Source organism: Gorilla gorilla, chromosome 18, assembly GCF_029281585.2.
Source record: "Gorilla gorilla gorilla isolate KB3781 chromosome 18, NHGRI_mGorGor1-v2.1_pri, whole genome shotgun sequence".
Classification (NCBI taxonomy): domain Eukaryota; kingdom Metazoa; phylum Chordata; class Mammalia; order Primates; family Hominidae; genus Gorilla; species Gorilla gorilla.
In genome coordinates this window covers 7,013,777-7,029,670 of record NC_073242.2, presented here as the reverse complement: position 1 = coordinate 7,029,670, position 15,894 = coordinate 7,013,777, and the positions used below count along the sequence as shown (strand labels likewise).

The 15,894-nt window shown below is 44.8% G+C and overlaps 1 long non-coding RNA gene across 2 annotated transcripts in view; it reads right to left on the bottom strand.

Annotated features, from left to right (window-relative positions):
* Positions 1-15,894, bottom strand: part of LOC129527528 (uncharacterized) — a 32,156-nt gene that overhangs the window by 15,715 nt on the left and 547 nt on the right. The window lies entirely within an intron of this gene.

Below are 15,894 nucleotides of genomic sequence, written 5' to 3'. Positions count from 1 at the left end.
CTGCAGTGTTTACCCTGAGATAACTTTGCTACAAAATAGCTTGCTTTTATTATTTTTTGAGACAGGGTCTCTCTCTGTCGCCCAGACTGGAGTGCAGTGGTGCGATCTCAGGTCACTGCAACCTCTGCATTCCAGATTAAAGCAATTCTCGTGCCTCAGCCTCCCAAGTAGCTGTGACTACAGGCCTGCACCACCATGCCCAACTAACAGGGTTTTGCCATGTTGACCAGGCTGGTCTTGAACTGGCCTCAAGTGATCCTCCTGCCTCAGCCTCCCAAAGTGTTGGGATTACAGGTGTGAGCCACTGCTCCTGGCCATCTCTCTTTTATTATTTTCGCATTGCTCTAGTATATCAACTTTGGAAACAAAAGACATCATTCTATTTACAGCATTTAGTAGTGGTATTTCCTTTTACAAAATACAGAAATTCTCAATCGCTGAAAATGTCAAATCCTAGAAAACATAGCATTCTTACATATGATAACATCATTCTCTAACAGTTGTAAGCCAAAGATCTATTTGATGAATCTGATTTTTCTGAAAGACAATTCTGATGATTCAGGCAATTCTAATGTTATTTCTGTTTAGAAATAACTCCAAGAACAGTTTTTTATATTTTATTTTCACATTGAAAATCAGTCACATTTGCTTCACCCTCAGAGAGCATGTTTATATGAAATTAAATGAGTGCTGGCAGCGAGCTTCACTTTTTTTCTAAGTGAGAAAAGTTAAATATGAGCAAAGGAGAATGTGCTTTCTACCTCACACCCAGAAGAAAATGAGAATTTAAGGGGACGAAGGAGAAGCAAAGGCAGAAGAGGAGAATATACTTTTGTTTCTTTATTGAGCTCTGCCTGGGCCACTGCTTCTCTCTGCATTCGCTGTCCTCGACCATGCCCCTAAGGAGAAGCTCTGCAGGACAGCTCCGAAAGTCACATATTTCACAGCCTCTGCTCAACTCAGAAAAAAACATCTTCAAAGGGCCTCGACAAAGAGGTGGGCTGGAATGTGACCTATTTGGGACACCATGACTTCATTGGTGATTCATGGTGGAGAAGAGGAGACAGGAGTGGACTAGTTACTGATGGGCTTTGGATTATCAGCTCAGAGAAGGTGGCTGGATAAATGAGGAGAGCCAGTGCAAGTCAACGGAAGAGATAAGGAAATTGAGACACTTCTGTGGCCTCACTAGTAGGCTCCTCCCATTCCTGGGCCTACCGTGGCCAGGTAAATGGGGGTACAACTGTTGAACTCCTTGCATGTTTAGGTTGCCTCTGCCCTCCAGGCTGCTTTGTCCTCTAGTCTGCTGGGCAGAAAAATGAAAACAAGTACCGTTAGAGTCTCCAATCCATGCCTGTCAGCTACTCTAGATGACCTGAAGTAGACAGGTAAGGGTTGGGAGAATCCATTCATTTATTCCAGAAACATGTGATTGCCTATAATATATGAGGTACTGGAGCCAAATATAAAGCAGTGAACAGGGCCAGGGGTGGTGGCTCACACCTGTCATCCCAGCACTTTGGGAGGCTGAGGTGGGTGGATCGCTTGAGCTCAGGAGTTTGAGACCAGCCTGGGCAACATGGCAAAGCCCCATCTCTACAAAAAAATATAAAAAATTAGCCTGGAGTGGTGGTACGTGCTTGCAGCTATTGGAAAGGCTGAGGTGGGAGGATGGCTTGAGCCCAGGAGGCAGAGGTTACAGTAAGCCAAGATCACGCCACTGCACTCCAGCGTGCAAGATTCCCCATGTTAAGGGGGAAAAAAAAGCAGTGAACAAAGCTTCTTCCAGAAGCAGCCTCATTGGACTCTTCAGAGGTATCAGCACCAGTCAGGCAACACTGCCCAGCTCCCAGCTCCCAACCCCCAGCACCCTCGCCAAATCCAAGTCCCAGCTCTGCGGGGCCTCTCTTCCAAGCTTCCAAGGTCTGGTAAACCCAACCCTTTCTCTATCCAGACCCCATGTGTGGTAGCTGTTTCCTACAGTTACTGTCTCCGTCACTGCAGTTTTCCCTTTACACTTTTTTTTCAATTCTACCACACCCACTTTACAAATTCTTTACATTAAGTCCCCTCTTTGAAACATCAAGAATGGTTTGTTTTCCTGACTGGACTTTATTATCACATGTGATGCTAAGAGTTTGGATTTTATGATAAGTATAATGGGAAGCCACTGAATAATTAGGCAGGGAAAGACACAATTCTCTTATTCTGGCTGCTGTGTGGAGAATAGGTCAGAAGACTAAAAGTGGTAGCAAGGGGCAGGGCGCGGTGGCTCATGCCTGTAATCCCAGCACTTGGGGAGGCTGAGGCGGGCAGATCATGAGGTCAGGAGATTGATACCACCCTGGCTAACGGTGAAACCTGTCTCTACTAAAAATACCAAAAATTAGCTGGGCGTGGTGGTGGGCGCCTGTAGTCCCAGCTACTCGGGAGGCTGAGGCAGGAGAATGGCGTGAACCCGGGAGGCGGAGCTTGCGGTGAGCCGAGATTGGGCCACTATACTCCAGCCTGGGCGACAGAGTGAGACTCCACCTCAAAAAAAAAAAAAAAGTGCTAGCAAAGAGACCAGGTAAGACTTTCTTAGCTGTGAGGTCTAGAAACTCAGTTGTCTAGTCTAGTGATGGCAGTGGATAAAGAAAAAAGTGGATGGGTTTTGTACATTTTGGGCGCATAGTCAACATAATGTAGTGGTGATAGATTAGTTATGGAGGTGAAGGAGAGTGTTCTCATCTATGTCTATTACTAGGGCTTTCCTATTATTATCTGGGTCAATGGGTGAAACTCAAATAAGTGGAGGTCAGAGAGGGACAAGTAATTCACAGAAAGAAAGGAGAGATACAACCCCACATGGAAAGCAGGCCCTCTAAGTGGTATCTTTGAGAGGGAGAGTAGATTATCATCCCTCTTCTAGAAATGGAAATACATCTTAGAGGGAGGAAGGATGGGCACACAACAGTCTTTGGCTCAATCCACAGTAAAGACAGAATTATAATCCAGGTTTCCCAGGGTGCAGAGGGCTCTCTTCTTACTAAGTCTTTTATGTAACTCTTCTAGGAGGGAATGTTTACTACCACTTAGCTTTTGGGCTGGGTCTTGGGGCCTAGGAGTCCAGCCAGGTTGGCTCCTCAATGTCCTCTGGTCCATTTCTTCATGGAGGGGACAGGGCTTTGGCACATGGCTGCTGCTCTCCTTGTGACGTTCATCTGGAGACACTTCAACTTGCTGTGACACAGCTCTGGATGTGCAAATAACCCAGCTCCTCAGGCTGCACAGCTATTGTTTTGGGCACCTTGCATTATCAGTACCAGGTTAGGTATTTTCACTGAACTGCTGTTTATCAAGGATGGTGAGGAAGGTCTTTGTTTCTTCAGCACCCTAGTGCATACCTTCCACCAGGAGGGTACACTCAGAATGACAGTTCAGGGCTGTTTCTCTCAGTCAATGGACCACAGGCCCTCACCATTTGACTTTCCATTGCTTAACAAGCCCAATACCACACTAACCACTTGAGAATGTATTGGAAGTATGTTGTACAAAAGGCAAGACCCCAAGTCTACAGATTTCCTTTTATGTCTAATACTACCCTCCAGGATTGGTGCAGCCCTTCAGAGGCCCATTAAAAAACCAGGTCATTCCCTGGTAAGTTACACAGTGGGCTCTCTACACTGTTTCCATACCTCCTTCACTCACTGAAACATTTTAACTAGTTGATATAATTTTTTTTCAATTGACACTATTCCTTTTTTCCAAAGATTCCTAACCAGTCCCTGTAGACTGGATCAATCGTCTCACTACAACCCAGAGAAGTTGGGCAGAGCCTACTGGCTGTCACTGGTCCACAGTTCTACCATGGCTCCTCAGCTGACAGTGGCTGTTAGACGGTCAGAGCCAAACAAGAGCTGGGCGCCTCATTCACCTTTCCTCTGGCTACCTCTCTGCTGCTTCTCTTGTGAGTTCAGTCTGGAAACAGCCCAGAACTTCTGGGATCCTGGCACAAAAATGCACCCATTTCATAGCTCACTTCATCACAGGCAGAATCCTTGGCTCCTCACAGTCCTGGAAATAGACTCAACCGTAACTTGGTTTCTGGGTAGAGACCAAGAGAAAGACTGAGTGTTCTTCACTTACAGAGAATATGGGACTCTAGCAAGCGGCCCCACCATTCCCCATCGTAGTCAGCCTGAAAGCTGTGAACTTGGTGTTGACCTGTGTGGCATGTGGAGGAAGCTGTACTCCTGCAGCAGCTCAGCCACTACGCTTACAGTTGGCCATTCCAGGGGCAAGTCTGGAGTTTTTCATAGATTTAAGATTTATGGAGATTTGTAAGTAAAGTCTTGGTTTCCTGGTAGCCCCAATTCATACCTGCCCTCCTAGGTTAGGTGACTTGCACAGTGACTAAATGAAAGAGCTGGACATTTTCCCCTCATCTGTAATTTCTTTTTAAATGAGGATTCCTAGATGCCACCACCAGAGATTCTGATTTGTCAGTCTGGGGCAGTTTTCCAAGTGCTTTTGTGTGCTTATGCCTGTTTGAGAGACATGAACCCCTTTCTTAGAGGGAGAGGACACTGGGGCCTAAGGTCAGTATCAGACAACGAATGAACCTCCAGCTCTGCAGATTCCACCAAAAAGTGTTAGGATGGTGCCGTAGTGAGGGCTTTGGAGTGAGACAAACCAGGTTTAACTTCTAATTTTGTTATAACCTATTGCTGTGTGTCTTTGGACACTTATGTAAGTAGGTAAGTAAGTACAGAAGTACTTAACCTTTCTGAGCCCAGCCTCTTCATCTTACAGTCAGTGATGACAATGTCTACCTCTCAGCGGGGTTTAAAGGGTTAAGTGCTTTCATGTGTGGAAGCCATTTACATGTAACCAACCACACTGTAAAAGCTTCACATATGCCAGCTATTACTGGATATGTCTTGAGTTTTACCAGGCAGGATAAACAAGCGCCAAACAACCTCCAACAGGCATTACTGATGGCTACATCTACAACTCTCCCAACACCATATTCTTCAGTCGGTCAGTGAGTTCATTTGTTCATTAAATACAGTATGATAAAACTGATATTTATTTTGCCCAGGTATGTTTATAATGTGCCAGGCAAAGAGAGAGATGGAAGAGAAGACCTGGTCACTGCTCCAAGGGAGAGGAGCTAGATTTTGAACATAGGTCAAATCAATTCCAAAACCTTTCATTACTTCCATTTCACTTTCACTCAGTTTTTACAGTCTAAAGGTAGAAAAGGCAAAAAGAGACCCATTTAAAAAGAAAGAAAGAGCTAGGCGTGATGGCTCAAGCCTGTAATCCCACCACTTTGGGAGGCCAAGGCGGGCAGATCACCTGGGGTCAGGAGTTCGAGACCAGCCTGGTCAACATGGTGAAACCCCATCTCTACTAAAAATACAAAAATTAGCTGGGCCTGTTGGTGTGCGCCTGTAATTCCAGCTACTCAGGAGGCTGAGGCAGGAGAATCGCTTGAATCTGGGAGGCAGAGGTTGCAGTGAGCTGAGATCACGCCACTGCACTCCAGCCTGGGGACAGAGTAAGAGTCTGTCAGAAAGAAAGGAAAGAAAGGAAAGGAAGGGAGGAAAGGAGGGAGGGGAAGGAAGGAAAGAAAGAAGAAAGGAAGGAGGAAAGGGAAGGAGGGAGGGGGAGGAAGGAAGGAAAGAAAAGAAAGGGAGAGGGAAGGAAGGAAAAAAGAAAAGGGGAGAGAGAAGGAAGGAAGGAAGGAATCAGAGATCTCACTTGTTACCCAGCCCCGCTTACCTACCATCAAGGTAGTGTCTGTTGGAATCCCCAGTTGTTTTTTTTTTCTTTTACAAGTCAAGACTTTAGACCCACGCACAGGAGATGGTAACATAAATTGACATGTCAGAAGTAGAATTCATACCCCCAAGCACCAGCAGAGAGCTCTGTGGGGCTGGCCAAGCACACAGTGGGGCTTCACCCGTTCGTTCACACCTTCCCTTTGCCCTCTCACCTTGGCTCTTAGCCTTTGTTGAATACCTGGGCTCTGGACCATTTCAGCTCTACTGTCATTCTTTCTCAATGGCTAAGCCACCTGACATCTCCACATGGGATCTTCTAGTCCTCTGGTATTAACAGTGTCTTTTGATTCCGGCTCACTCTGTCCAGACTAAACTAATCCCTATAAACCTGTTCAGAAAACTTGCTCATCAGTCCAAATTAAAATCAGGTTCTCTTCCTTGGGTGCCAATAGGTCACCATGAATGTCCCAAGTGTCTGAGGAGTAATGAAGAAACCACAGTTGATTGTTGCCTGGCAAGGGCTGACCAAGATAGACAAGAAGTCGCTCTGCAGAGCCCTGTTTTAACTCCAGCCTCATGCCAAACTGCTCAACTACCTTTGCTGCTAGAAGTGGTTGAAGGACTCAGTGGAAAGTAATTCCATGAAATTAGGACATCCTACCCCCAAATAAGCCTTTAACAGAAGTCCTCTCCCACAAGTGTGCAGCTGCTGTCACTACATAAGACCTGGAACTGAGGACTGCTGTCTGCCTCTCTCTGGTCACCCTGCCTATCTTGAGGATCTGTAAGTAGTGAAAACTCTGAAATTTTCACAGTGTGGCTGTGGTGGTCTCACCCACCCCTGATAGTGAGACCACCCCCGAGGAACCCAGGCAGCCAGATCCCCTGCTGGTTTCTTCTTCTGGGGCCTCTGGTGGCTGCTGGGCACAGTAGCTAAGTTAATGGAGAAACCCAAAGAGTTCTGTGCAAAACACCAAGACATGACCCTTCTAGGGGCTATCATGGAATATGGGCCTTTCTGAAGGGAGGACTGGAGGACATGACAAAGCTTAGATAAGGAACTGAGCTGTCTCAGTCAGGCAGCTGCACCACCATTTCACCTGCTTCTTTCCCCTAGTTCTGGTCATGACAGAACTGTATGGTCATGTCTATGATGTCACAGGCACTGATGAGCTCTCATCCCTGGATTCTTCCCCTTCCAGCCCGAGACTCTTTTGTGTCTCACCATTTCTTGGAGTCACTGGGTTCCTCTATAAGGCCTTATGGTCTGAATGGTCCTGAGTATGAGCTCTGGCTCTTCTCTTGGGAAAGTCCCTGAGAAAGGGGGCTTCATTGGCTCTAATAGGAGCTTGGCAACTCCCCCCATAATCCCAGAGGAAAAAAACCCTATCACTGACACCCTACCTCACCCCTTCAGAAATCCCTGTATGGGCTCAGAGAGCAGAGGTATGGTAACAGAGATTCCTGAAAGCCAGAGCTAAACACTTGAACGTGGAGCGGGGCAAGTGCAGCTGAGCAGAACAGAATTAGAAGAGCAGTCAGACATTCATGTGGCCAAGAAGCACGTGAAAAAATACTCATCACTAATCATAAGAGAAATGCAAATCAAAATCCCCATGAGATACCATCTCAAAGCAGTCAGAATGGCTATTACTAAAATGTCAAAAAATGACAGATGCTGGTGAGGATGCAGAGAAAAGGGAATGCTTATACACTGCTGGTGGGAATGTACATTAGTTCAGCCACTGTGGAAATCAGCTTGGAGATTTCTCAAAGAACTTAGAGCTACCATTCAACCCAGCAATCCCATTACTGGGCATACAGCCAAAGGAATAATCGTTCTACCAAAAAGACACACGCACACATATGTTCATTGCAGCGCTATTCACAATAGCAAAGACATGGAATCAATCTAGATGCCCATCAATGGTGAAGTAGATAAACAAAATGTCATACATATACACCATGGGATACTACACCACCATAAAAAAGAATTAAATCATGTCCTTTGCACCAACATGGATGGAGCTGGAGGCCATTATTTTAAGCGAATTTACACTGGAAGAGAAACCCAAATACCACGTGTTCTCACTTGTAACCGGGAGCTTAGAAGTACACATGGATACAAAGAGGGGAACAACAGACACTGGGGCCTACTAGAGGGTAGAGAGTGGGAGGAGGGTGAGGACTGGAAAACTACCTATTGGATACTATGCTCATTACCTCGGTGACAAAATAATCTGTAAACCAAACCCCCTCGACATGGAATTTACCCGTGTGTAACAAACCTGCACATTTACCCCCGAACCTAAAATAAAAGCTGGAAAGAGGGAAAAAAAAAATAGAGCAGTCAAGGTCTCAGCACCACAGCTGCCAGGGACACAGAGCACATCAGGGTCCTGCTGGCTTTGGGCAGTGCAGGAAGGTCTGTGGCTGCTCCCACCCCAGATCCACGGCTCTGTCACACCGTGCAGCACAGTACCCAGCCCCAAGCTGGTCCCACTTTGGCCCCCTACCTCTCTCTCTTTTTTTTTTTTTTTTTTGAGATGGAGTCTCACTCTGTCACCCAGGCTGGAGTATAGCGGTGCGATCTCGGCTCACTGCAACCTCCGCCTCCCAGGTTCAAGCGATTCTCCTGCCTCAGCCTCCTGAGTAGCTGGGATTACAGGCACGCGCCACCCACACCCGGCTAATTTTTGTATTTTCAGTAGAGACAGGGTTTCACCATGTTGGTCAGGCTGGTCTCAAACTCCTGACCTCGTGATCCACCTGCCTGGGCCTCCCAAAGTGCTGGGATTACAGGTGTGAGCCACTGCGCCTGGCCTCTGGCCGTCTCTCGAGCAGAAAGCCAGCTGTATTGATCTGTCTGGGGGAGAGGTGTGACTCAGACACTGAGGACTTAACTAAAGTGCCCACACCTTGCTGGGCATTGCAATCCCTCCATCACAGAGCAGGCCTTTCAAGAACCAGGAGATTCTCATTCAGAGTAGGACCAGGTGAACATAACCTGCAGAGGAGAAAGGATGCATTTTACAGGAGACAAATCTCCCTTCCTTAATATTGTCCCTCTTTGGGACAGCTGTTTAGACCCTAGGAAATAACCTTCCTCCAGAGAGTAAAAAATATTACCACCATAGTTGGCCCAAAAGCAGCTACCGATTAAGAAAGCATTCAAGGCCAGGTGCGGTGGCTCACGCCTGTAATCCCAGCACTTAGGGAGACCGAGGTGGGCAGATCACCTGAGGTCAGCAGATTGAGACCAGCCTGACCAACATGGAGAAACTCCATCTCTACTAAAAATACAAAATTAGCCAGGCATGGTGGTGCATGCCTGTGATCCCAGCTACTCGGGAGACTGAGGCAGGAGAATCGCTTGAACCCGGGAGTCGGAGGTTGCAGTGAGCCAAGATTGCGCCACTGCACTCCAGCCTGGACAACAAAAGCGAAACTCCGTCTCAAAAAAAAGAAAAAAGAAAAAAAGAAAGCTTTCAAGCTCAACATCCAATTATTTTAAATCCTAATCACTCTATTGAACTCCTAACATTCCATTAGACTAATCTATTACTTAATAGAAGCAATAATGTTAATATTAGTAACATGAAGACATTCTCCATTGCATAAGCTTATATCAAACCAGAATCCACTGACAGTTAACAGCCTAATATTAATAAAGAATAAATACCCTATTATTTATACCATTAATCCAACACAGGTATGCTCTAAGGAAAGATTACAAAAAGTATAAGGAACTCGGGAAATCTTACCCCACCTGTTTATCAAAAACATCACCTCTGGCATTACCAGTATTAGAGGCACCACCTGCCCAGTGACATATGTTCAACAGCTGCAGTATCCTGACATTGTAAAGGTAGCATAATCACTTGTTCCCTAAACAGGGACTTGTATGAATGGCCACACAAGGGTTCAGCTGTCTCTTACTTTCAGTCAGTGAAATTGACCTATCCATGAAGAGGCAGTATAAACAAATAAGATGAGAAGACTCTATAGAGCTTTAATTCATTAATGCAAACAGAAACTCAACAAAAGCCTACAGGCCCTAGCCTACTATCTTTGCATTAAAAATTTTGGTTGGGGTGCCCGGCGTGGTGGCTCACGCCTGTAATCCCAACACTTTGGGAGGCTGAGACGGGCAGATCATGAGGTCAGGAGATCGAGACCATCCCGGCCAACATGGTGAAATTCCGTCTCTACTAAAAATACAAAAATTAGCTGGGTGTGGTGGTATGCACCTGTAATCCCAGCTACTCAGGAGACTGAGGCAGGAGAATGGCTTTAACCCGGGAGGTGGAGATAGCAGTGAGCCAAGATCGTGCCACTGCACTCCAGCCTGGCAACAGAGCCAGACTCTGTCTTAAAAAATAAATAAATAAAAAATAAAAAAAATAAAAATTTTCTTTTATTTCAGAGCATAATTCAACCTCCAAACTACCTAAACTAAGACCGCACTAGTCTAAGCAAGTTAACACACACTGACCCAATAATTCGATCAACGGAATAAGTTATCCTAGGGATAACGGCACAATCCTATTCTAGGGTCCATATCAACAATAGGGTTTACAGCTTCAATGCTGGATCAGAACATCCTAATGGTGTAGCCGCTATTAAGTGTTCGTTTTTTCAACTATTAAAGTCCCATGTGATCTCAGTTCAGATCGGAGTAATCCAGGTCGGTCTCTAACTATTTAACATTTCTCCTAGTACAAAAGGACAAGAGAAACAGGGCCCATTTCACAAAGCACCCTTGCCACCATAAATGATGCTGTCTCAATCTAACAAATCATCACACACTCTACCATCTTAAACAGTGTTTAAGATGGCAGACCCAGGCAATTACCTAAGACTTAAAACTTTAAAATCAGAGGTTCAACTCCTCTCAACAATATGCCTATAATCAATCTTCTCCTACTTATTATTACCACTTTAATCGCTATAGTATTCCTTACACTCATTGAATGAAAACTCTTAGGCTACATACAATTACGCAAAGGACCTAACATTGTAGGTCCCCATGGACTGCTTCAACCATTCGCTGATGCAATAAAACTTTTCGTCAAAGAACCCTTACGTCCCTCAGCGTCTACTATTACCTTTTATACTACTGCTCCAACCCTAGCTGTTTTGATCGCTCTCCTCTTGTGAACTCCCCTCCGCATACCAGATGCTCTAATTAATTTTAATATAGGCGTCCTATTTATACTAGCCACATCAAGCCTAGCCATCTACTCTATCCTATGATCAGGATGAACATCTAATTCAAATTACGCACTAATCGGCACATTTACAAGCTGTAGCCCAGACAATTTCATATGAAGTCACTCTAGCCATTATCCTTTTATCAGTTCTACTACTAAGTGGCTTATTTAACTTACATGCATTTATCACAATGCAAGAATTCCTCTGACTGCTTCTACCATCATAACCCCTAGCCATAATATGATTTATCTCCACACTAGCAGAAACGAACCGAGCCCCTTTTGAACTAACAGAAGGAGAATCAGAGTCAGTCTCAGGCTTTAACATCGAATATGCCGCAGGTTCATTTGCCCTCTTCTTTATAGCAGAATATATGAATATTATCGTAATAAATGACTTAATTATTACCATTTTTCTAGGAGCACTACACACTATATATTCACCAGAACTCTATACCACAAATTTCATTACCAAGACCTTTCTTTAACCACCCTGTTTTTATGAATTCAAACAGCATATCTCCAATTCCGCTATGACCAACTTATATATCTTCCATGAAAAAATTTCCTACCGCTTACACTAGCACTCTGCATATGATGTATCTCAATGCCTATTCTAATTTCCAGCATCCCACCCCAAACATACGAAATATGTCTGACAAAAGAATTATTTTGATAGAGTAAACAATAAAGATTTAAATCCTCTCATTTCTAGGACGAAAGGAATTGAACCCACCCCTGAGAATCCAAAATTCTCTGTGCTACCCATTACACCAAGTCCTAAAGTAAGGTTGGCTAACTAAGCTATCGGGCCCATACTCCAAAAATGTTAGTTATACCCTTACTGTACTAATTAACGCATTAGCTCAACTTATTATTTCCCTTACTATTTTCACAGGAACTCTTACCACAATGCTAGGCTCACATAGATTTCTCATCTGAACAGGCCTAGAAATGAACATATTAGCTCTTATCCCAATCTTAATTAAAAAGATAAATCCAGCCAGGCGCAGTGGCTCACGCCTGTAATCCCAGCACTTTGGGAGGCCAAGGTGCGTGGATCACAAGGTCAAGAGATTGAGACCATCCTGGCCAACATGGTGAAACCCCGTCTCTACTAAAAATAAAAAAATTAGCTGGGCGTGGTGGCGCATGCCTGTAGTCCCAGCTACTCAGGAGGGTGAGGCAGGAGAATCGCTTGAACCCAGGAGGCGGAGGTTGCAGTGAGCTGAAATCGAGCCACTGCCCTCCAGCCTGAGGACAGAACAAGACTCCGTCTCAAATAAACAAACAAAAAAAGATTTACAGTCTAATGCTTACTCAGCCATTTTACCCTTTTCCCACTTATGTTCATTAATCGTTGATTGTTTTCAACTAACCACAAAGACATCAGAATACTATATTTAGTATTCGGCGCATGAGCGGGAGTAGCGGGCACCACCTTAAGCCTTCTAATTCAAGCAGAATTAGGCCAACCAGGAACTCTGCTAGGAGATGATCAGATTTACGATGTTACTGTTACCGCCCACACATTCGTCATAATTGTCTTTATGGTAATACCAATCATATTTGGGGGTGTTGGCAACTGGCTAGTCCCTCTGATGATTGGTGCACCTGATATGGCATTCTCCCGGATAAATAATATGAGCTTCTGACTTCTCCCCCCATCTTTTCTACTCCTACTTGCATCTTCAGTAGTAGAAGCCAGTGATGGAACCGGCTGGACAGTTTATCCCCCTTTAGCAGGAAACCTAGCAGGAGCCTCTGTGGATCTAACCATCTTCTCACTCCACTTGGCAGGTGTTTCTTCTATTTTAGCAGCCATTAACTTTATTACAGTTATTAACATAAAACCCCCAGCCTTATCCCAATATCAACCACCCCTTTTCATCTGATCAGTCCTCATTCTGGCAGTCCTTCTCCTCCTTTCTCTCCCAGTCCTAGCCGCTGGCATTGCCATACTATTAACTGACCGTAACCTCAATACTACTTTTTTTGACCCTGCTGGCAGGGGTAACCCTATTTTGTATCAACATTTATTCTGATTCGTTGGTCATCCTGAAGTCTATAACCTTATCCTACCAGGCTTCGGGATAATCTCCCATATCGTAACCTATTACTCTGGAAAAAAGGAACCATTTGAGTATATGGGCATAGTATGAGCCATAATATCAATTGGCTTCTTAGGATTTATCATATGGGCTCACCATATATTTACAGTAGGAATGGACGTAGACACACGAGCATACTTCACCTCTGCCACTATAATTATTGCTGTCCCTACTGGAGTCAAGGTCTTTAGCCAATCTCCCACAATATTCTGAGCACCTAGGATTCATTTTTCCCATTAACAGTAGGAGGTTTAACTGGCATTATACTAGCTAATTCACCATTAGACATTATTTTACAAGACATATATTATGGTGTAGCCCATTTCCACTATGTTCTATCAATAGGAGCGGTATTTGCCATCATAGGAGGCTTTGTCCACTGATTCCCCCTATTTTCAGGTTATATACTTAATCAGACCTACGCTAAAATCCACTTCATCATTATATTTATAGGTGTTAATTTAACCTTTTCCCCACAGCACTTCCTCGGCCTGTTGGTGTGCGTCGACGTTACTCTGATTAACCTGATACATACGCCACGTGAAATGTTATCTCATCAGTAGGCTCATTTATCTCATTAACAGCAGTCATACTAATAATTTTCATAATCTGAGAAGCCTTTGCTTCAAAACGAAAAGTTCTAACAATTGAACAAGCATCTACTAATTAAGAGTGACTTTACAGCTGTCCACCACCTTACCACACATTCGAAGAGCCAATCTACGTGAAAACCTAAACGAAAAAGGAATTGAACCTCCAGAAACTGATATCAAGCCAATCCCATAACCTGTATGACTTTCTCGATATTAGTAAAATCATTACATAACTTTGTCAAAGTTAAGATATAGGATAAACCCTGTATGTCTTAATGGCTCACCCAGTTCAGTTAGGCCTTCAAGACACTACATCCCCTATTATAGAAGAACTACTCACTTTCCATGACCACACTCTTATAATTATTTTCCTAATTCAGTTGCTGCAACTCTGAAGAATCACCTCCTGCTAGGTCTGATAAAAACTCTACTCTGGAAACAGAAAGAGGTCAGTGTGAGTTCGTTTCTACTTCACTTTCTTAACCCTAGGAAAGAAGGTATAGATTTCTCATGCCATTCAGTCCAGCTGCGTATGTGGGACACAATGTTAACCAGTGGAAATAATACAGACTTTATCCTTCAGGTGAATCTGGTTTGAGTCCAAGCTCAACTCCATACTAAGTGATTTGGGGCAAATTATTCAACTCCTGTGATCTGCTTTTTATCATCTGAAGATAATAACAGCCACCTTGCAGGGCTGGGCGCGGTGGCTCACACCTGTAATCCCAGTACTTTGGGAGGCCGAGGCGGCTGGATCACTTGAGGTCAGGAGTTCGAGACCAGCCTGGCCAACATGGTGAAACTCCCGTCTTTACTAAAAATACAAAAAAAGATTACCAGGGCGTGGTGACGGGTGCCTGTAATCGCAGCTACTCGGGAGAATGAGGCAGAAAAATCGTTTGGACCCAGGAAGTCGAGGTTGCAGTGAGCCGAGATTGCGCCACTGCAGTTCAGCCTGGGGGACAGAGCAAGACTCCCTCTCAAAAAAAATAAATAATAAATGAATAATATCCACTTTGCAGGACACAGGAAAAGAGTAGAAATATTAGTAAAGTATCTAGTCCAGTGCTTGGCACTCGGAAGTAAATAAATGGTACGTGATGGTAGTAAGAGAAACCCCAACTTGCAGGAACTTCATAGCATATATTACTACTTGACATGTAAGTTTAATGTCTGTCACCCCCCGCAAGAATGTAAGGTTTTTCAGCTCAAAGCTGAATTCTAGCACCTTGAATAGTGTTTAGTGCTAAACAGATACCTGGCAAATGAATGGGCGAAAAAATAAGAGGAAGACTGGGCTCATCAGACCTCATTAACCAACTGCGCATCAAATACTTCAGCATTATGAAGAACACAAAATGAGGCCGGGCGAGGTGGCCCACGCCTGTAATCTCAGCACTTTGGGAGGTGAGGCGGGCCAATCACGAGGTCAGGAGATCGAGACCACCCTGGCTAACACGGTGAAGCCCTGTCTCTACTAAAAATACAAAAACAAGAAATTAGCCGGGCATGATGGCGGGCGCCTGTAGTCCCAGCTACTCCGGAGGCTGAGGCGGGAGAATAACGGGAACCCGGGAGGCGGAGCTTGCAGTGAGCCGAGATTGCGCCACTGCACTCCAGCCTCGGCGACAGAGCGAGACACGGTCTCAAAAAAAAAAAAAAGAGAGACAAAACTAGTCTTGCGCTGAGATGTCTCCAACATCTGCTGTCTCTCCATTTCCGCTGTCATTCCAGGGTAGGGTTTCAGAACCTCAGCACACTGACATTTTGAGCCAGATCGTTTTTTGAGTTCTTGGGGTTGGGGAGTGGGGTGGGAACCCTGTGGACCTTGTAGAATGTTTAGCTGCATCCCTGGCCTCCACCCACTAGATGTCAGTAGCACCCCTCGGTAGTGACAACAAAATTGTCTCCAGACAGTGTCAATTGTGCTCTGGGAGGGGGGCGCTGGTTGAGAACCCCTGGTCTAGGGACATATTAGTGCCTTTGCTCACCAAAATTTTCCCTCCTGAAGTCCCCAAGACCTAATTCATCCTTTCCATAGATAATAAACACGAGAGACAGCTGGTCTCTATCCCTCCCAACCAGGGAAGGGCACCTGAGCCTAGGTATCGGAAATGTGGAAGAAAAATTTCATGTCCTCAAGGAGTGCACCATCAAAGACAAAAACCCCAGGATGAGGATTGATGACGCCACTATCCCCATCTTC